Below are 22,622 nucleotides of genomic sequence, written 5' to 3' on the forward strand. Positions count from 1 at the left end.
ATAAAATAAAATATTATCTATCACATGTAAAGAAAATCATTTTAATTGCTGCAATTGCTACTATTCTCAGATGAAAAACATGCAAGGTTTTCAAAAACAATTCATCTGGTTATTCCAGAAAAGATTTAAAGATTCTTAAGTGCCCTTTGTTCACTGTCAAAATACAAAAAAAAAAAAAAAAAGGTTTGCCAAAATAGAAAAAAATGTAAATATTTAGCAAACAAAAATGTTTCCAAATGCACTAGGGAAATTCAGTTTTATAAAGACAACTGTATATTGGTGAAAAATTTCTCTTATATTAGCATTAAAGCAGGTTCCTTCTAAATATTCGTTATGGAATAATACATTTAAAGTCTTACACTCAATCCTTCAACAATAGGACTTTCGTATATTTGGGCTAATCTGCTACCTAAACCAAGTTCTGAGCAATAAAACACAACTTTTGGATGTGATTATGATTTATTATTATTGTTGTTGTTGTTATTTGCTAATCCTGGGGCTTGAACTCAGGGCCTTAGCACTGCCCCTGAGTCTGTTTGTGCTCAAGATTCAAACTCTACCACTTGAGCCACAGCATTACTTCTGGCCTTTTCTGAGTTGTTTATCGGAGAGGAGTCTTATGGACTTTCCTGCCTAAGCTGGAGCTGACTTTGGACTGTGATCCTCAGATCTCAGCCTCCTGAGTAGGTAGGATTACAGGGTGAATATAAATGTTAAGGAAAAGTAGCTAAGTTCCTTAGCATTTCGGGTATCTGTGAGTAGGACAGACAAATAAAAATTACAGATATCCTTACCCTTTAATAAAATAGACTGTTTAGAGGGAGAATAAAAATATTATCCAAAAATACATATAAATTCAGAAAAGAAAAGTGATAAGGAATACTGAGAAATTCTCAAAGGTACCATTTAGGCTATAGAATCAGAGAGAAAAACCTTTTTTTGGGGGGAGGAGGGGCGGGGTCCGGTCATGGGGCTTGAACTCTGGGCCTAGGCGCTGTCCCCCAGCTCTTCAGCTCAAGATTAGCGCTCTACCACTTGAGCCACAGCACTACTTCCGGCTTTTTTCTTTTTGCTTATGTGGTGCTGAGGAATTGAACCCAGGGCCTCCTGCATGCAAGGCAAGCGCTCTACCACTGAGCCACCTTCCAAGCCCCGAGAGAAAAACTTTTTTAAGGAATAAGAAAGATAGTCAGCATGAACACTAAGAATAAAAATATTAAGTACCCTTATTTCCTTTTTGAGAATGTCTGCTGCTGTAGTTGTAGTTGGCAATATTCATACAAAGCTCATATATGGACTTCACCAAAGTGTTACATAATTTTAAAAAGAAAAAACCAGGAAGAAATGAGGGGAATATTTTGAGGATGCTGTTCAATGATATAAGGTTCTAAATAACAGAGAAAATTCTAGCAGTGGATATCAGGCTCTTGTATGTGTTCAAGACTTGGATGAAGCACTGAGAGAATGGTATTGGAGAATTAATTATTAGATCATAGAATTTGGAGTGATACATATTATAATTTATTCAGGTCTAAAATATGTACTTAATAACAAGAGAACCCAGAAAATACTTAACTTTTTAAAATCCTATTTTCCTTGCCTATGACATGGGAATACAAATACTTCCTATATAACAGAATTAATCACTTATCTTACAAATACACATATAGGAGTTATTATGTGGTAGATATTAATTTGAACAATTTACAAACACTAATTCATGTAATCTTCACAACTGCTCAAAGTTCAGATGTAAGTGATCATAATCATTCTAATTTTATGGGTAAAGAAACAAGGAATGAAAAGTTAAATACTTACACATCTAAGAAGTGGCAGAGTAGTGTTTAAATAGGTGAACAGAATGCTCAGACACTCAATAATTCTCACTACAATTAACATGACTACATGGTACTATACTAGATGATAGAAAGCAGAATTTGAAAGGAGTCCATTCAGTCTTTTAAAGCAAAACACAATTCAACATAAAAATACAGGACATTGAATTGGCTCTACAAAACCACATTAATGGTGGCTCTACTCAAGATGCTCAGAGAACAATAGAAGAGGTGACATTGATCAAGATGCATTGCCTCATAAACTAATCTGTAGAACTTAAATTTCTTTGTACAGCTACCTAAATATAATACAAAATGCTTGTATACAAAATTGGACATGTTAAAATGAAACTCCCTTTACAATTAATTGATGCTAAAAAAGACAAAGCTTATGGAATGGGAGGACAATATTTGCAAATCATTTATCTGGTAAAGAGCTAATATCTAGGATATATAAAAACTCCTACAACTCAACAACAAAATATAAAATAACAAATAACATATAATAGAAAATTCTCCAAACATGAAATATAAATATTTGCAAATCACATATCTAGTAAGGAAATGTCTCCACAGTATACAAGATATCTTAAAACTAAGCACTAAAAGGAAAGCAAACAAATGGGGGAAATGAGTAAATATTTTTTTTAAATTTTATTTTATTTTATTTGAGAACATACTGTACAGAGGGGCTACAATTACATGGTCAGGATAATGCATACATTTCTTACCAAGCATTGCAGCCTCCTTCTTTGTTTACCCTTCACCTCCCTTCCCAGCCTCCCCCCTCCCCCCACCCAATTATACCCCCCACACACACCGACATTGTAAAGCTGGTTTTGACATGACATTTTGTACTTCTCATTGTTGCAACAGGTCCACCTGAATCCTTAAACGACTTGTTTGCCCCCATCTCCTCCACATGTTATACTGACATCAAATATAGTGAAAGCGGGGGTTACACTGTGGGGGAGGGACATACAAAGCAACAAAGAAATACTCTTATAAATGCGTTAGAAACACATGCATGAAAGAAACGAAAACATTAAAATACATATTTAAGGGTTCATTTTCCTAACATCACATTATCTAACCTTTTCCGCTTGACTCATACCTATACTAGATATTGCAAATAAGGGAAACCATGGGACCTATGCTTCTTTGGGCCTGGCTTACTTCACTTAATATAATTTTTTCCAAACCTTTCCATTTCCTAACAAATGGGGAAATGTCATTCTTTCTGATGGAGGCATAGAATTCCATTGTGTATATATACCACATTTTCTTGATCCATTCATCTACTGAGGGGCATCTGGGTTGGTTCCATATCTTAGCTATGGTAAATAATGCTGCAATAAACATAGTTGTGCTGGTAGCTTTATTTTTACTTTTTTTTTTTTTTTTTTTGTCGGTCGTGGGGCTTGAACTCTGGGCCTGGGCAGTGCTGGTAGCTTTAGTGTGGTCTTGTTTGTAAACATTTGGGTAAATGCCCAAAAGTGGGATTGCTGGATCATAGGGGAGATCTATGATAAGTCTTTTGAGGAACCTCCATACTGCTTTCCAAAGTGGTTGAACAAGTTTACATTCCCACCAACAATGAAGTAAGGTTCCTTTCTGTCCACATCCCCTCCAGGATCTGTTGTTGTTAGAGTTCTTGATTTTTGCTGTTCTAACTGGAGTGAGGTGATATCTCAATGTTGTTTTGATTTGCATTTCTTTTATGGCTAGGGATGTTGAACATTTCTTCATGTGTCTATTGGCCATCCTTCTTTCTTCTTCAGAGAAGCTTCAAAATGAGTAAATATTTGAACAGGTATTTCTCCAAAGAAAGTATACAAAAATATAATAAGCACATGAAAAGATGTGAATATCTATAATCATTAGGGAAATGCAAAACAACAATGAGATACCATGTGACATCTGCTACAATTAATATAATCAAAATGACAGGCCAAAACAAAACAGCACTAGCAAGGATTTAGAAAAGTTTGTGCCCTCATAAGTTGTTATAAGAAAATTAATAAGGTAGAACCACTATAGAAAACAGTTTGGAAGTTCCTCAAATACTTAAACATGAAATTACAATACTATCTAGCAATTCTACTCCTGGGAATGTACCTAAATAAGCTAAATCTGCCTTACCAAAATGAGATGTATCAAATAGGCATTAAAAAGCACTTTTTAAATACAAAGAGCTACATGAATGTTAAAATATTAAGTTTAAATAATACAAAAATTAACTATCTAAAAGGTTGGGTTCTATTGGAGAACCAAGTACTCAGCAGCAGAAATCTATTTCCACAAAATTATAGATAGTTGCGATGATTACCACTCATGCAGAATTTTAACAAGGTTGTTCAACTGTAAAATAGGTATAATCACAGTCATATTGTAATACCAAGGATACTGAGAAATATAAGCAAATTTATGAAAGATTACATTAGAAATAACCACTTTCCATTGCCTATTGTCTACTTTGTAGCATTATACTTGTCACTTGTTATAATTTCATGTATTTCTCTGAGAATATATTTGATTCTTTTATATGTTTTAAGTTACCATGTTCATTCATAAGGAACTCTAGGAAGAATTAGGAAAATATGATTGATGATAAATAGATAGTCATTGTTCCATGTATATTCTGATTGTATGCATCTGCAAAACATGAGTCTGATACATCAAATATCAATTAATGAAATTCACTGGTTTCTAGCACATTAATGACATTACTATTAGCTGTATCTTCTCAAAACTGGGAACAATCTCTAGAACCTGTGCTTTAATCTGGCACAAGATTGCTAATGGCAGGACAGGTTTATATATTTATTTTTATTTATTTATTTATTATTGTAAAGATACTGTACTGTACAGAGGGGTTACAGTTACATGAGCAAGGTAATGAGTCCATTTCCTGTGGAGCATTGTTACCCCCTCCTTTGTTTTTCCCCTACCATCCTTTCCTTCTCATCTCCCCAACTCCTGCCTCCCCCCACCAAGTTGTAAAGTTCATTTTCAACATAGTGTTTTGTACATCTCATTGTTACAATGGGTCATCCTGTATCCCTATTTCAGCATTTTGTTATTTCCCTTCCCCTCCCCAAATTAGAAAAATGTATATACAAGATGGAGAGCACCAGAATAAAATACAGTGAAAACATGGGTTAAACCATGGGGGAAGAACATACAAAAGAAACAAAAAAATACATAGTACATTATAAATACATTAAAAAAACAGCAAGAAAGATAAAACCTCTTGTGTCCCTATCTTGGGGTTCATTTCACTTAGCATCATCTTATATGGTCATATGCACATAGATTTTGACCTTATCTGCTTGTCTGAGACATATACTAGTTAATGCAAATAAGGGAAACCATGGGACCTATGTTTCTTTGGGCCTGGCTTACTTCACTTAATATAATTTTTTCCAAGTCTTTCCATTTCCTAGCAAATGGGGTGATATCATTCTTGCTGATGGAGGCATAGAATGCCATTGTATGTATGTATGTATGTGTGTATATATATATATATGTATATGTATATGTATATGTATATGTACATATATATATATATCACATTTTCTTGATCCATTCATCTACTGAGGGGTATCTGGGTTGATTCCACATCTTAGCTATGGTAAATAATGTTGCAATAAACATAGTTGTGCTGGTAGCTTTAGTATGTCCTTGTTTGTGATCATTTGGGTAAATGCCTAAAAGGGGAGCTCTATGTAGTTTTGAGGAACCTCCATACTGCTTTCCAAAGTGGTTAAACCAGTTTACACTCCCACCAACAATGCAGTAGGGTTCCCTTTTGGCCACATCCCCTCCAGAATCTGTTGTTATTAGATTTCTTGATTATAGCCATTCTAACTTGAGTGAGGTAGAATTGCAATGTTGTTTTGATTTGCATTTCTTTTATGGCTAGAGAAGTTGAGCATTTCTTCATGTGTCTACTGGCCATTCTTATTTTCTCTTCAGAGAAGTCTCTCTTTAAGTCTTTAGCCCACTTATTAATCAGGTGGTTGTTTCTTTGAGGATCTGTTGTTGGAGAATTTTAATCTTTTGAGTTCTTTTTTTTTTCTTTTTGTGTTTGGTCATGGGGCTTGAACTCTGGGCCTGGGCGCTGTCCATCAGCTCTTTAGCTCAAGGCTAGTGCTCTACCACTTGAGCCACAGCACCACTTCCAGCTTTTTTCTGCTTATGTGGTGCTGAGGAAATGAACCCAGAGCCTCATGCATGCAAGGCAAGCACTCTATCACAGAGCCACCTTCCCAGCCCCTAATTTTTTGAGTTCTAAGTTTATTTTATTTTATTTTATTTATTTATTTTTTTTTTTTTTTGTCGGTCGTGGGGCTTGAACTCTGGGCCTGGGCGCTGTCCCTCAGCTCTTCAGCTCAAGGCGAGCGCTCTACCACTTGAGCTACAGCGCCACTTCCGGTTTTCTGGTGGTTTATTGGAGATAGGAGTCTCACGGTCTCTCCTGCCCGGGCTGGCTTTGAACCACGATCCTCAGATCTCAGCCTCCTGAGTAGCTAGGATTACAGGCGAGAGCCACCAGCGCCCGGCTCTAAGTTTATTTTAGATATGAGACTCTTGTCCATTGTATGACTAGTGAAGATCTTCTCCCAACCCATAGGCTTTCTAGTGATCTTGTTTGCTATGTCCTTTGCCATGCAGAAACCCTGCAGTGTCATGCAACACCATTTGTGCAACCTTTCTTTGATTTGTTGTGTTTCTAGGTCTTTATTCAGAAAATTTCATCCTGTGCCAAGGACCCCTAGCATTTCTCCTATTCCTTCCTGTAATGTTTCAGGGTGTCTGCTTTGACTTTGAGGTCTTTGATCCATTTGGAGTTCATTCTGATGTAGGGTGATATATAAGGATCTAGCTTTAGTTTTCTACAGGCATTAAACCAATTTTTCCAGCACCATTTACTAAACAGGCTGTCTTTCTTTAATTCTATTTTTTTTAGCTGGCAGGACAGGTTTTTAAGGACCTATGATTTGAGTCTTTGATATTCTTGTAGACTCCAATGGTTGAAAAGGGATATCCAACTAATCAGCAAAGCCACATTTGCCTATTTATTTTTAAGATAATAAACTTGTTAAAATAATACTAATATAAGCATCATAACAGGCTTACGATATGGAAAGTTTTAGATATTTACAAATACTTTAAGTTAAGAAACAATGGTAAGAAACAATCTATAATTTTGTGTGAATTTCTTTCCTTGCTTATTTTTACTAGATATCCCTACAATTTACCTTCCTATCAGAGCAATTTGAAAAAGTCTTCCTTCATTGTGTGAAGTTGGCTAGATTATGGGGTCTCTTTTTGCAGGAGGTATTTTATTTTGTTGGAATTTGGGGGGGGGTCCAGTTGTGGGGACTGAACTCTGGGCCTGGGCGCTGTCCCTCAGCTCTTCAGCTCAAGGCTTGCACTCTATCACTTGAGCCACAGCACCACTTCCGCCTCATGCATGCAAGGCAAGTACTCTACCACTGAGCCACCTTCCCAGCCCCATTTTGTTGGAATTTTTAAGACAGTATTTTGCTATATAGCTCAGCCTGACCTTGAACTCAAAATTCTATTTCTGCCTTCTGAGTGCTAGAATTAAAGGTATGTGCACCATGTGTGTTTACACTGGATTTTCACTAGTGGATTTATCTTTATCCTCTGGTGTCACTAGAGTAATAGTCAAAATACTTAATGACAAATGTGGCTTATACATCAAACAATCTGGTCACTCACTAGCCTGGTGTTGAAAGCTCCTGCAAATCTATTTCTCCTTTAGGTGGGAAGGGCCAGGATTTTTGATGGAGGGACCAATGAGAGTCATGAAGCAATTGCCTGAATGGTTCTGAGTAGTGGCTACATACCCTGCTTTAAAGACAAAAACTAGTAATATGACAGCACTTATGCATGGGGTTTAAGTATCACCCCCTAAAAGAAGTTAGTTCCCACCTGACACAAATGAAAAATGAAAATTCAGTGAAAGGAGAAAATAACTACTTTTTTCCCCTGTATTCCCTGCTTTTGCTTATAGTGTCAGATTTGTTCTATCTCAGAAGCAAGCCTTTCACATCTCCCTTATATTCACTATTATTATCTGATTTCAATGGTTTAGCATGTATGACAGGACTGGCATTGCAGTCTCCACCCCAGCTCCTCAGTGGAACTGAACATGAACATAAAGTTGTTTACTTGCTCCTACCCATTGCCTTTTGCTGAAGCTGCCACAAGACTCCTTGGATCTGGTAGATTTCCTAAAGGGGGTCACATGTTCATTTCAATGGTAAGTATTCCAATTGAAATGAAGAAAATAGGAGTTTTAAATAGAATCTAAGGAATTGGTAATTGACTCTTTAGCATTCAGGTCTAATCCTGAAACAACTGTCCTGTCTCCAAAGTCACCAAATCTCAGAAAACAGGAAATAAGAAAGTATGACTTCCTTCCTAGTATACCCTCCCTGGAGAATGAATGCGGGGGAAGCTGCTATTCACTTCCTTCTGCACCACCCTACATTTGTCCCTGGCCCTAATCCTTTTAAAATGAGTATTTAAAATTGGCCACTGGGGCTAAGTCAAAAAAGTGGTATTGTAGCTCTACAAATAGCACTTTCAATACTATGTCCACATGTAAAGGGCAGAAATGAGAGAAAGGAGAAGAAAAAAAATGATAGCAACCTGGAGGAATTTTGACTTATATAGGTAAAGAATGTTAATGATATATATGGAAAAAAGCTCAAGAATCATTTTAACTCATTTAACCAATAGTATTCTGACAATAATCCTGCTGACAAAATTTTAACACCATTACTCCATTTTATTTAAAACACTGGATTGTATTTTTTTAGTATTGTGTTTCATAATATCAATAATACATAGTCACTAAGGAAAAATTTTATCTCCTCATGCTCTACTGATCTTTACATTGGGTTACACCGATTACATTAAAACCTACTCTAGGGGCTGGGAAGTTAGTTCAGTGGTACAGTGCTTGTCTCACATGAATGAGGCCCTAGGTTCAATTCCTCAGCACCTCATAAGCAGAAAAAAGCCAGAAGTGGTGCTGTGGCTCAAGTGGTAGGGTGCTAGCCTTGAGCTGAAGAGCTGAGGGTCAGTGCCCAGGCCCAGAGTTCAGCCCCCACGACCAACAAAAGAAAGAAAGAACGAAAGAACGAAAGAACGAAAGAAAGAAAGAAAGAAAGAAAGAAAGGAAGGAAGGAAGGAAGGAAGGAAGGAAGGAAGGAAGGAAGGAAGGAAGGAAGAAAGAAAGAAAGAAAGAAAGAAAGAAAGAAAGAAAGAAAGAAAGAAAGAAAGAAAGAAAGGAAGGAAGAAAGAAAGGAAGGAAGAAAGAAAGAAAGGAAGGAAGGAGGGAGAGAGAGAGAAAGAAAGAAAGAAAAGAAAGAAAGAAAGAAAGGAAAGAGAGAGGAAAGAAAGAAAGAAAAAGAAAGAAAGAAAGAAAGAAAGAAAGAAAGAAAGAAAGAAAGAAAGAAAGAGAAAAGAAAAAGAAAGAAAGAGAAAAAGAAAAAAGAAAAGAGAAAACCTACTCTAATTCATCTCTCACCAGCAAGCCTGGACACATTACACTAAAGGGGGATATTCAGTTCCCATCACTTTACTATCACCACTTAATTCAACTTTATTTATTGACACTAGGATCATCTTAGCAACAAGAATTAAGCTATTTTGACAAAGCAGGCCAGACATTACTTCCACATTGTTCTCTTAGCATAATTTCCAAATAAGGTTGGTAAGTACAGCTTTCCTTCAATTTCATCAGAAAACCTCAACAGCTTAAATTCAGAAGACACATGGTTATCTCACTTTCTGTAGGCTTAAGAATGTCCTTTATACCCCCAAGATGTCTATAGCCTAACCTCTGAAACCTGTGAATATGTTATCTTATATGGGAAAAGGATTTTTCCAGGTAAGATTATATCTTAATATTGAGATGTGATCTTAAGGTGGATGCAGATGAGCCCAACATAACTAAAGGGTCGTTTTAAGAAGGAGAAAGGAGAACCAGAGACAGGGACTGAGAAGTGAAAAAGAAGCAGGGATCAGAGTAAAGCCAGGAAGTTCATGTGCCCCAGGAATGGAGGTAGCTCCTAAGCTTGAAAAGAACTAAAGGCAGATTCTCTCTTAGAATCAACAGAAGCTGCAACCTTGACTTTATTTCAATGAAGCTAATTTAAGAATTCTAATCCAGATGCATAGCATAATAAATTTATGTTATTTTAAGTAACCAAGTTTGGATAATTTGCTAAATTAGCCACAGGAAAGCAGTACACTTCTTCAAAGACAAATAGAATTGGAATATAAATCATGAAACAGTAATAAACAGCAGAGTTCAGGTTGTTGGATTTTAGGTTCAAAATAGAATCTAACACTTTGTAAATTAAACAGCTATCTAACTACAGTGAATCTTTAAAGCAATTTTCAGTTGGCTTAAACAGCCTGTTATTGAAGTTTCTGCTTTTTTACATAATACATGCAAATTTCCCAGTTCCATAACTTCATCCCTCCTTCTGAAAAGGGAAGTGTATATTGGATTTAGAAACAAGGGTTTGGAAGATATAGACACAGTATGTTTTCAGTAACAATCTACTTCTGACTCCAACAGGGCAATTAACTTTTCAGTTCACATTTCCGTGGCAATATGGAATGTCAGGCAGGGCCAACAGCATTAACCCTCACCATCCATTAACTTTTGACACTCATATACTATTTGTAGCTCCCTAGTGCTATTACTAGTGTGATTAGTTTATGTAAAGCTATAATATTTATTGATGAGGCTATAAATTTGTGTAGATTTTCCAGCATATCAAATTTATAGGAACCATTTGAATAGCCTTTAATGTCTACTTCTATGTTGTGCATGTAGTTGTCTCTTAGAGACAAAGAATATTCAGAAAGGCAGCAGGTCTACCCATAGAAGCCTCCAATCTCTTGAAAGCTCTGTACATTAAATATCTCCACTTGAAATATGTAAAAAAAAAAAAACCTGCAAATTTATCACACTTATACATCACAGTTTTGTACAACCAAACAGTTACAGAATAGAATAATTCAGAGAATATAATTCTAAAAGAACAGACTAATTCAAGGAACAAAATAATACAGAGATCTGCATAAACTCTCCAGCAGGTTTCAGTGAAGCATATTCCCAAAGCTCTAAATCACAGCCAAGGGGAAAAGGACATGCACAAACCACAACAGCAATCAAGGTTTATCAGACTCTTGTACCAAAGACTTTAACCTTCTAGAGGCCACAGAGAGGCTGGGAGTTGGTGGTAATGATAGTGGGGACAACATGGGAGAACAAAATGAGTAAGAAGCTTCTTACACTGACATTTCCTCTAACAAACTATATGGCTGTAGTCAGGTGCTTGAGCTTTCCTACTCTTCAGCTTGTCCATCTGTAAACTGAGAATTGAACCATATGATCACTAACATCATTTTCAATTTCCAAATGCTTCAAATCTTCTGAAAAGTTCAAAAGATGAATACCAAAACGTTGGGAAATTTTAATACATGAATGAAAAAAAATATTCAAAGATGCAGCCTGTGCTATCAAACCCCATGAAGAATGTCTTATAATTTTGTGGCCATTTTGGTCTTATTTTGGGGGTTTTGTTTGTTTTTGTTAATCATGGGCCTTGAACTCAGGACCTGGGCACTGTCTGAGCTTTTGCGCTCAAGACTAGCACTCTACCACTTGGAGCCCCAGAACCACTTCCAGTTTTCTGGTGGTTAATTGGAGATAAGAGTAACACAAACTTTCCTGCCCAGACTGGCTTTGAACTGCAATACTCAGATCTCAATCTGAGTACCTGGCTTAGTTTTGTCTTTTGAGACAGGATCTTGCTGTATTGCTCAGTTTGGCTTTAAATTCAGGATCCTCCCACTGACAGTGCTGAGATTTACACATGTATGTCACCACACCCAACTAATTCAAAGTCTTTTATTTAAAAATTATAAACTAAGTAGTGTTGAGTCCCTAACAAATGACAAATAGAATAGTGATGATGAAAATCATGACTCATATAATGGTAATGCTAGCATTTATGATTACCCACAATGTATTAGTTCTTACAGTTGGCCACTCCTAATCCCTTAGAACTCATAATATATTACCTTATATGGTACATAGCAGAAAAATATTATGTTTCTTAATGACCTAGTGTTACTAAAATGAATTATGATGCATATAATTTATTTGGCAGTTTTCTATCACAGAATCAGTTTTATAGGCTATTATCAAACCTTTGCTTCTGTACTTGTAAAAACAGGGAAAGTATTACTAAGATACCTTTAAGAACACTCTAATGTAAAGAAAGTTCTTAAGATACCTTAACTTGAAAATGACAGCAAAAGCCAGTACTAATGCAAGTTTCAATTTTCTACAAGAAAATTTGAAGAATCACTGCTAATATCAGGAACAAATAAAAGAAAAGCAGATGTACAGTATCATCTGTACTTTTACATTATCAATTATTATAACTTATTAGAAGTATAAGAATGGATTTAGCCAGATGTGAATGGCTTATACCTGTGATCTTAATTACTTAGAAAGCTGAGAATAGGCGGATTCAAATTTGAGGCAGCCTGGACATGAAAGTTTGTGAGACTCCTTTCTCAACCTACAGCTGGTTGTAATGGTATATTCCTGTCATCCCAAGCTACATAAAAGGCTGTGATTGAATATCATGTTGCCTGGCCACCCCAGGCAGAAAGTTCACAAGACCTACAAAAGAATAGCTGGATGAAGTGATACTGGATTCTAGTAATGATAAAAAGTCTAAAAGTAAGATGACTGCACTTCAGGCCTATGAGAAAAGTAAGACTCATCTTAAAATAACTAGTGAAAAACAGAACTGGAGGCATGGCCCCCACCATATGGCACCAACTTAGCAAGCATGAGACTCTGAGTTCAAACCCTCAGTACCACCGAACAAACAAAATAAAACCTCAAAACCAAAAATGAATGGAACTGCTATTTCTCCAAGCTCAAACTGCAAATCCTTTATTTCCCTTACTTTTATTATTGTTCTGGCACATTTAAATGCATTATTCTTAAAAACAAGAATGTATACACTGCAAGATCAATAAGAGTATGGATATTTTTCAGACTTAGGTTTAAGATCCCTATGAGATACTCTTATTGCCTGATTTCACAAGAGATCAAAGTACTACAAAGACTAGGTTAGCTTATATTCTACAGTGGATGTCAGAAATCTTGTAGAGAACCTTTCTACACAGTAAGATGGGCCAGAGAATGGCCTCCATCAGAGAGAAGCTTAGTAGAGCTCCCACTGGTCAACCAGTAGGAGGATTCTTTTTGTCTCTGTTTGCAAAATGTTGCCTGACAGGACCACTGAGGGAACAGATTTGATGCTCTGCTGTAGCAATAAAGGATAAGTGGAATCTGTCCATAGGCACTTGACAAATGGACTGCTATGGTCTGAATGTTTCATATTTTAAAAGCATTGACCCGAAAGTGATAATAATAGAGGTGGAGAACTTAGGAGACCCAGGTCACATGGGCAAAGCCTTCTATGTGGAATGATGCCCTTATAAAAGAGAATCCAAAGACTTGCATTGCCATTTCTATCATGTGAGTACAGTGTTAAAAGTCTCCATTATGAACCAGAAAGTAGGTCCCTATTAAACTTTGGCTTTGTTATCAATTTGATCTTAGGCTTTATAGTTTCCCAACCTATGATATTTCACTAAACTAACCCGAGCTGACTTCAACACTGAAAATGGCTTCTATCTTAACTCAGAACCAAATATGGCAAATAGCATTTGTTTCAGAAAATAATATATTATTGGATATATTATTATATATATTATTATTGGATATAATATTGTTGGATATAATAACTATAAATGAAACTGGAATTTCCATGTCTAATTGTGAGAAAAGTATCTTTTCTATTAAAATAGGTTTCTTTACTTTCTCGTGAGAATTATTTTTCTGAAAAGTTCCTGCTTTGGCTTGGTGACTTGACTCTTGTTTGTTAACCTATTCTGCTAAAAACAATGTCAGCAAGTAAAGTAACAGAGTATATGAGTAACTAAGACATACCTCATGTTATTCAAGAAAGTAGCATAAGTTATGAATAATTAGGACTGTTAATCTTTTAATGGTCTCTCTATATAAATACATCCTACCCTCTCAAACTAGCTAATTGTGAGTATATTGTGGATCTGAGCTTGCCATTTCAAGCAGAGAGGCAGGGCCTCCTGTTTTAGAGATTAAAAAAGGAGCAGCATGCCTGCTCTGGGCTTATTTGCCAGTATTTTGGTTAATGGTGCACCCTTCTGTAGAAGTACACTTTGCCTTGCTGATTTCCTTTAGAGTTGGTATCCTTATTCCTATGTGATACCCCAACATTCCAGGCCATTTCTAATGCTAATGATGAAACAAATGTATCATTTTAGATACTTAAGCTTCTTTTACACTTAATTTTTATTTTATTTATTTATTTGTTTGTCTATTTTTTGTCGGTAGTTGGGCTTGAACTCTGGGCCTGGGTGTTGTCCCTCAGTTCTTCAGCTCAAGGCAAGCACTCTACCACTTGAGCCACAATGCCACTTCTGGTTTTCTGGTGATTTATTAGAGATAAAAAGTCTCCCGGACTTTCCTGTTCGGGCTGGCTTTGAACCACGATCCTCAGATCTCAGCCTCCTGAATAACTAGGATTACAGGGGTGAGCCACTGGTGCCCTCCTCTACATTTAATTTTTAAAATAAAGAACTTGGAAAAAAAGATGCCAGTGGCTCATGCTCATTCCTAGCTACTCAGGATGCTGAGATAGGGAAGATTATGGGCTAAGGCCAGCCTATGAAAAATATTTGTAAAACATCATCTCAAAAAATAGCTGGGTGCTGTGGCATATTACTGTCATTTCAGCTATGGAGGATTATAGTTCAGGCTGGCCTGAGCAAAATAGTAAGACCCTATCTCCAAAATGACCAGAGCAAAATAGAACTGGAAGTGTGGCTCAATCACTTGCCTAGTAATCACCAGGCTGAGTCCAAACACTAGAATGGAAAAATATGGACATATTTTGGGAAAAAAGATGGATTGTATTATCTATGAATGAATTAAACCATCAAGCAAATGAAATTTGAGGCTCTATAACCTCTTTTAGATGTATCAAGGTAAGAAAGTCCAAGAAAATCATTGCACAACATCGTGACCAGACTATAATATCCTTGAAAAATGGTAGGAGATTCTAGTTTAAAAATGATAAATATACTAAATAATACATATATTAATGATATTAATATAATACATATATTAATATTAATGATATTTAGACATTCAACAATAAATACATATATCAAAACAATATAACATCAGTACATAATGTGTTGATTAAAATGTAATTTAAAATTAAGAAAATTAGTCCTGAATATGATCATTATTCTTAAAACTCATGTCTTTATATTTTGAGATATATATGAATTTAATGTTGCAGAATATGAAGAGCATTTTGAACTGATTAGATCTTTAAAATGATAAATTCTGAGGAGACAAGACATCAAGCCACAGATTTAAGAAGTACAGTCATCCCCAAACAGAAAAGAAAATAAAAAGAACCACAATTATACATGTAATAGTATCATGGGTGCAATCCAAATCTGAAGACAAAAATTTTAAGAAATGCCAAAGAAACTAACATTAGCTAAGGAACCATAAACAGATGTTGACAATTGACAACTGACATATGAGATAGGATGAAAGACAAAAGACATCTCAAAATTCTACAAGAATGTAAGTGCTGAGATAGCATGTCATTTATAAATGAATCTGAAACACATTATCCAATAAGTAATGGCAAAAACTTCATCAGTATCACAGCAGCTCTAAAAAATTAGGAATTCTTCATGGAGAAACATGATTCCATGAGATAGTCTGAAGTTACAGTAGAAATAAAAGAGGAAAAGAAGGGGGAAACATGAGTAAATAAAAATGAATGTTGACTATAAAAATTAATAATAACAGCATTATGTTCAAGTATGTTAGTACAGAATTTAATTGTACATTTAAACATCTGTATATTTTGTGGAAGAAGAGTTTATGTTTGTTTTTGATAAGTCAGTGATGGATATTGTAATCTCCAAGGGAAACATCTAAAAAATTTAAAAGGATAAATACCTATAAAGCTGACTGATAGGGAAAAATGAAATAATAAAAAATAATTACAAAAGAAGAGAATTAAAGCAGAAAAAGAATGTTTATTTTACTAAAGAGATAATGGTAGGATGTAGTAAGAGTATGTAAGCATATTGGGAAGTTTTCATTTAGTAATAATCACACCTTGGATAAACCTCATTGGCTTTGATACTGCCAAAGTGCAAGGCTAAGGTGGGTATCTTGACCAACTTAATACACCAGTAAAAATTCCTGGTTTTTTTCCTTATTTTTAGTATTTCTTTACAAGCTTTACCTGTTCTGATATGTGCGGATGTCTGTCTTTCATTCTAAGACATTTCAGCATTTAGTATTTATTTATTTACTCAGTCTGTTCAGTTCTTACTTAGTATGTACTTTGAAACAACAAGAAAAAATGAAAATCTAAGAAATGATGGGCCAATTTTTCTGACCTTAACTAGCTCCACTTTTCTTTCTCTTCACAACCAGATATAGCTTAACTGACAGGGTTCCTTGTAATTATTGATCTTAGATTATTTTTCCTTCTATCATCTTTGGAGATACAAGTAGTCCATACTGCCACATCTTTGTGAAACTTAGCATACATACCTGTCTAAGAATAATTCAGGAAGTGTAGGTGAATACAGTAATTATAGACAATGTATATATGTGACAATAGACCCACATAACTTGTGGGTATAGACAGGCTAAGGAAAGATGGAGGAGAACAATGAAAAGAGTGACATTGATCAAGATGAATTGTACTTATAAACTGATCTTTTCAAACCCCTTTGGACAACCACTTAAAGACACTAAAAATATTTTAACAGAAAAAAAAAGAAAGAACTCATTATTCTTTGGATAATAACCCTCTTAAATACCATGCTAAGTTACTCTTAAACTTGTCATTTTTTTCTATTTCACTTTTATTATTAAACCTTGACATGTCTGTGCTGTCTTTGGCCCCTTAAATCCTAGCACATTCATTTAAAGCCTAGACAGTAGTTAGCAGTGACTCTCTGTGTTTACTATTAGTTATGACTGCCAGTATCACCTGTACTGTTTCTAATTGTTATCTAGCCATTTTGCTTCTTTAGTTACATTGTATTCTCATATCTGATATTCTTTTTAATAACCCCACAGAGATATGGATTTCTGGATAATCATCTTTTCAATCCTTACTGTAACTACTATATTATTGTTTTCATTTAGTTTATTTTTATTAGTAGGACTATTAATTGTACAAAGGGGTTTTATTGAGGTATTTCCATGTGTGCATATATTATACTTGATCAAATTTACCTATTCTATGTTAAATTATTTTATAAAGGAAAAATAACTTACATTGTAAAATTTTTGTAAGGCACAGAAAAATCACTACAAAGAAAATAAAAATCACTAGGCTTTTACCCATTGACAGAACCACTTAAAATTCTTGGCCTATATTTTTCAGAGAAAGTGAAATGCTTTCCATGTTTTTGACATTCATTTTCATGTGTCTGGAATCTTTATTTCTTTAACTGACAGTGATATAGGAACACCAAACAGTACCGTTTTCTTTCCAAGATGTCTTCCATATAAATTGTACTCTAAGGAAAAGAACTAAGGGTTTTTTCCCCAAATAAATCATACTCTGTCACAAATTTCATGCTTTTAGACCCATTTTGTTCTAATGCTTTCACACACTCAATGTTTATGATTAAGAGATATTTCCGTTATAGGTGTCAGCCAAACCACAAACATGCTAGGCATAAGTGGTTCTCCAGATTTCTTTGCTTAACATAGTTCTATCTATTTGAGTCTTCTAAAAGATAAAATCCCTCAGCACCACATAAGCAAAAAGAAAAAAGCCGGAAGTGGCACTGTGGCTCAAGTGGTAGAGCGCTAGCCTTGAGCTGAAGAGCTGAGGGGCAGCGCCCAGGCCCAGAGTTCAAGTCCCATAACCGGACCCCAAAAAAAATAAAAAAATAAAAGATAAAATGTTCAACTCACATAAAGTATTAAATAAACTCTAGTGGGGAAAAATGAGAGTTTTATCAAATGACTATAAGCTTCCTGTTTCCTATTCTAGGCAATTGAGGTTGAAATTTTAGTCATATGCAGATGAATATAACACATCTTGGCAAGCCCCTTTATATCTGCTTGGACATTAGAAATGAACACTGGTAGCCTGCAAGCCATCAATAAAAATTAAAAACTTCCAGAATTTACTGTCCAGGGAGTTTTCAAAGGTAAAAAAAATATGACTCCTGCTTTTAAATTCTGATGTAATTGGAAAAGGAAGTATAAGCAGATGACTAAAACCTGTTAAGATTCCTAGTTCATTCAATTTTGTTCAACACATTTAAAACTGAATATGAAAGACTTGTTTGGCTTTAGCTCTTGTTATCTGTAAAAATAGGTCATTGAATTATTGTGCTTTTATATCTTAACCTATCTGATTATTTTTCTTTTCCAGTTCTCTTCAGAGATGTTTTATTTCCCTGAACATTCAACACAGTCATTTAAAGTCTTCCTCTGATTGAAATATACATGCAAGCAAATGTGAATATTTATTTCCTAAGTAAATATTATCCTAAAATATTGCATCCTTCTTATGAGCTCTTTTATATGTTTAAAAGTCCTATTTCTAGCCATTAAAAGATACTTTAATCAATACTCTTGTTGCATCTAAGTCTACAGTCAGTATAGACTAAGTCAAGCAAACAAAAATCCTTGTTTGAAGCAATTAAAATAGACACAACTTGAGAATCTGAGCAAGAAAGGGAAAAGAAAAAAAAGAGAACATTAATGACATCGGTATACTGTTTGCCTCAGATTGTTTTCTCCTTCAAGGTATTTTCAAGTTTGTAGAGTCCAAGTAGAAAAGATAACTTTCTGCTTCCACCAATCTTACTGAACTAGAAAGTCAACATCTGGAATTCGGCATTACTAAGGCAAGCAGAACCAAAAGCAGCACTCCACAAATCTTTTCTTTTTTTGGGGGGGGGGGTCCGGTGGTGGGGCCTGAACTCTGGGCCTGGGCGCTGTCCCTCAGCTCTTCAGCTCAAGTCCAGCACTCTACCACTTGAGCCACAGCACCACTTCCGGCTTTTTTCTTATGTGGTGCTGAGGAATTGAACCCAGGGCCTCGAGCATGCAAGGCAAGCGCTCTACCACTGAGCCACCTTCCCAGCCCCTCCAAAAATCATTTATGGCTTCCAATGTGTATGTCTGAAGTAAAATGAAGTCACTTATATATAAAATCATATATAAATATAACATATAAACATATAATGTGTTTAAATATTATATTATATATTAATGTATAAATATATAGTATATATTATATATAAATATATAAAATTATCATTTTAGTATGATAAAGTTGAGTTTCTTCCAAAAACATAAGATTAGTTTTGCATTGAAAACACATTCAATATAATTCTTCTCATTCACAAAATATAATAGAAAGAATGTATTTAATTAACTGATCATCCTCTTAGTAAAGTAAATGTTGAAAAAGTATCCAATAAAATCTAACTCTTTCATGAGCCTAGATAATGAGAAACATGCTTAATATTGGTAAAGTTTATCTCAAAAAATCTTTTGGAAGGCACTAAAATTAATGATGCAATATTGAAGGTATTACCACTGGAGAAGGAACAAGAATGTTATCTTTCTATCAACACTTTCCATTCAGTCCTTTACTGCAACTTCTAACCAGAGCATTCAGAAAAAAACACAAAGGGTGAAAGTTAAAAAGAAGAAAGAGGAAGTGATGCCGTGGCTCAAGTGGTAGAGTGCTAACCTTGAGCTGAATAGTGCAGGGACAGTGCCCCGGCCCAGAATTCAAGCCCCACAACCAACAAAAATAAATTTTAAAAAAAGAAGAAGAAAGAAACATATTAATATTCAGAAGAGGCAAAATTTTTATAAAAAGATACTAAAACAGTTACAAACTATTATAATTAAGAATTAATTTATTTCTGTTTACTAACAAACAGCTAGATAAATAAATAGCTAAATGAAAATTTATAAAACGTATTAATACCATAAATGTAAAAAATTAGAAACAAATTTAACACAATATCTGCAAGATCTATAACAGAAAAACAAAGAAAACAAAAATACGTTTAATGGCTCAGAGAATGTTATATTGTAAAGGTGCCAGTTCTTTCTAAAAAAATCAGTGGATAAACATCTACACATAGAACAACCTTATGACCCAGCAATACCAACCTTGGGCATATATTCAGAAGATTAAAATCAAGATACAGAAAAGCCACTTGCACAATCACAGTCATTGCTGCACTATTTGCCACAGCCAAGGTATAGAAACAGTCCAGATACCCTTCAATAGACAAATGGATCGAGGCAATGTGGAGTATTGTATATACAATGGAATTTTATTCATCCATTAGGAAGAATATTATACCTTTTACAAAGAAATAGATGGAGCCAAAAAATTATGTTAAGTAAGTCAGTCCTAAAGAGACAAAGAATGTATGTTTTCTCTCATATGTGCAAGTTAGATCTAATTTATCAATATGAAAGTAAACACATATGGGGTTATATGCATGTATACAAAAATGTACCAAGTATGGCATATGCAGGGAAGAAATTTTGTTCTTTAAAAATACTCATACTCCAACAAAATGAAACCAAGAAGCTGGTACTTGTGATGTGGTATGGGGGAGGTCTATGGGTGAGGGCTAGATGAACGAAGAGAAGGGAGGAAATAATTCAGTCATAATATTCAATGCATGAAACTAAGAAAACTGAGGAGATGTGGGGTTGGAAAGGATGAGAGAGCATGATAAAAGGGATGATATTAATCAAGATATATTGTATGTATAAACTTACATGTTGAATGGTAACTCCTTTGTGCAATTGTTTAAAGATAAATAAAAAAATTTTGATAGAAAAAAATGGAGAATTTACAGACCATATTATTAAAACTGTGATGTAAGAGGATAGAAATAACCAAATGAAGCAATATAGAATTTGGAAATAAATGAGATGGCACTGCCTATTAGAAGGGCTAAAATTAAAATGAACAATATCATATGTTGGCAAGAGTGAAGAACAAATTTTACTTTCAAATATGACTGTAAAGAAGTATCCATCAATACAATTTATAAAAACTGACTATATAAGTGCCCGTCCTGCTACTTAAAAAACCCACAACTACATTCAACAAAAATCTATAAACAGAAACATAAAAAGACATGTCTGATAAGCTGGGCGCAGTAGCTCACGCCTGTAATCCTAACTACTCAGTAGTCTGAGATCTGAGAACCACAGTTCAAAGCCACTCCAGCAACAAAGTGTGAAACTCTTATCTCCAATTAACCACCAGAAAACCAGAAATGGCACTGTGGCTCAAAGTGGTAGAGTGCTAATCTTGAGCAGAAGAGGTCAGGGGCAGCACCCAGGCCCTGAGTTCAAGCCCCACAACATACAAAAAGAAAAGAAAAGAAAAGGCATGTCTGAAAATGTTCCTAGCTGCATTATTCAGAGTAATTAAAAAAATTACAAATGTACTTTGTGAAAGACTGAACAAATTCTGGTATATTTAGTAAACGACTACTATATAGACATGAAAGTGGATTATTGTTGCTATACACAACATGAATGAATCTCACATTTAAATTGTTAAGGAAAAGAAAGATACTAAGAATAAATGATACGTGTCTCAAACACATTGCATTGAAAACTGGGTATATTTGTGGTATTAGAAAGTGGTTACCTAAAAAGGCTGGTGCTGCCTCGAAGAAGCAAAAGCAAGACTTCTGGGAAGCCAGCAATACTGTACATATAGATTGGGATTTAGTTGAGCCTACTTTATAAAAACTTACTAAAGTTTGTATCTGTATGTATTAGTTTAGTATATATACATCGCTTTTAAATTTAAAAGTGAAAAGTATTATCAAAATACTGTTAGGATAAAACTATAGAAAGTGGTTTTATTTCTACTTAAAAATTATCAGATGCTGCTATATCTCCACAAAATATTCTGTAGAAAAATATAAGTATAACAGAGTTCTATATAGCTGTAAATTACTCATTTTTCCATTTGCACAATTCTCAACATGATATCACAGGAACACAAAAAATACAGTAAGTAATGTAATTCAGGATTCTTTGAGCTGTATTAAAAATGTATATGAAAATGTCATAATGAAACTCATTTTATTCAATTAATATATACTGAAAAAATAAATTTAAAAGCTCTGACTCAATTGAATTACACCAATATGGAATTTGTTATGTTACAAAAACATCCAAGAGGTTGAGAATTCCAAGGCTGGATAATTCAATACCTTACCACCGTATTTGAGACACAACTTGTTTCATCTTACTATATTCACACTCACATGTTAGTTTTGTCTTGAAGTTTATGACTTAGTCATCACTAAATGTCTGAATCAGGTCCTTGCATCATATCTACACAACAGCACTCATGGTAGAAAGGGAGATCTTCTCCATTGTACAACAAACATTTCTCTGAATCCCTCCAGCAGACTTTCACATCTCATTAGTCACAGTTGTATAACAGGCCTGTGTTTAAACCAGTAACAGACAAGGAGACCAAGAGATAGCAGAAAATTATGTACAATTTATCAGAACCT

At 34.9% G+C, this 22,622-nt stretch overlaps 1 protein-coding gene and 1 pseudogene across 1 annotated transcript in view; both read right to left on the reverse strand.

Moving 5' to 3' along the window:
* Window positions 1–22,622, reverse strand: part of Gpr158 (G protein-coupled receptor 158) — a 361,348-nt gene that overhangs the window by 177,061 nt on the left and 161,665 nt on the right. The window lies entirely within an intron of this gene.
* Window positions 16,137–16,218, reverse strand: LOC138810921 (U4 spliceosomal RNA; annotated as a pseudogene).

This window comes from Dipodomys merriami, unplaced genomic scaffold (genome assembly GCF_024711535.1).
Source record: "Dipodomys merriami isolate MVZ:Mamm:240054 unplaced genomic scaffold, mDipMer1.0.p SCAF_51, whole genome shotgun sequence".
Classification (NCBI taxonomy): Eukaryota; Metazoa; Chordata; class Mammalia; order Rodentia; family Heteromyidae; genus Dipodomys; species Dipodomys merriami.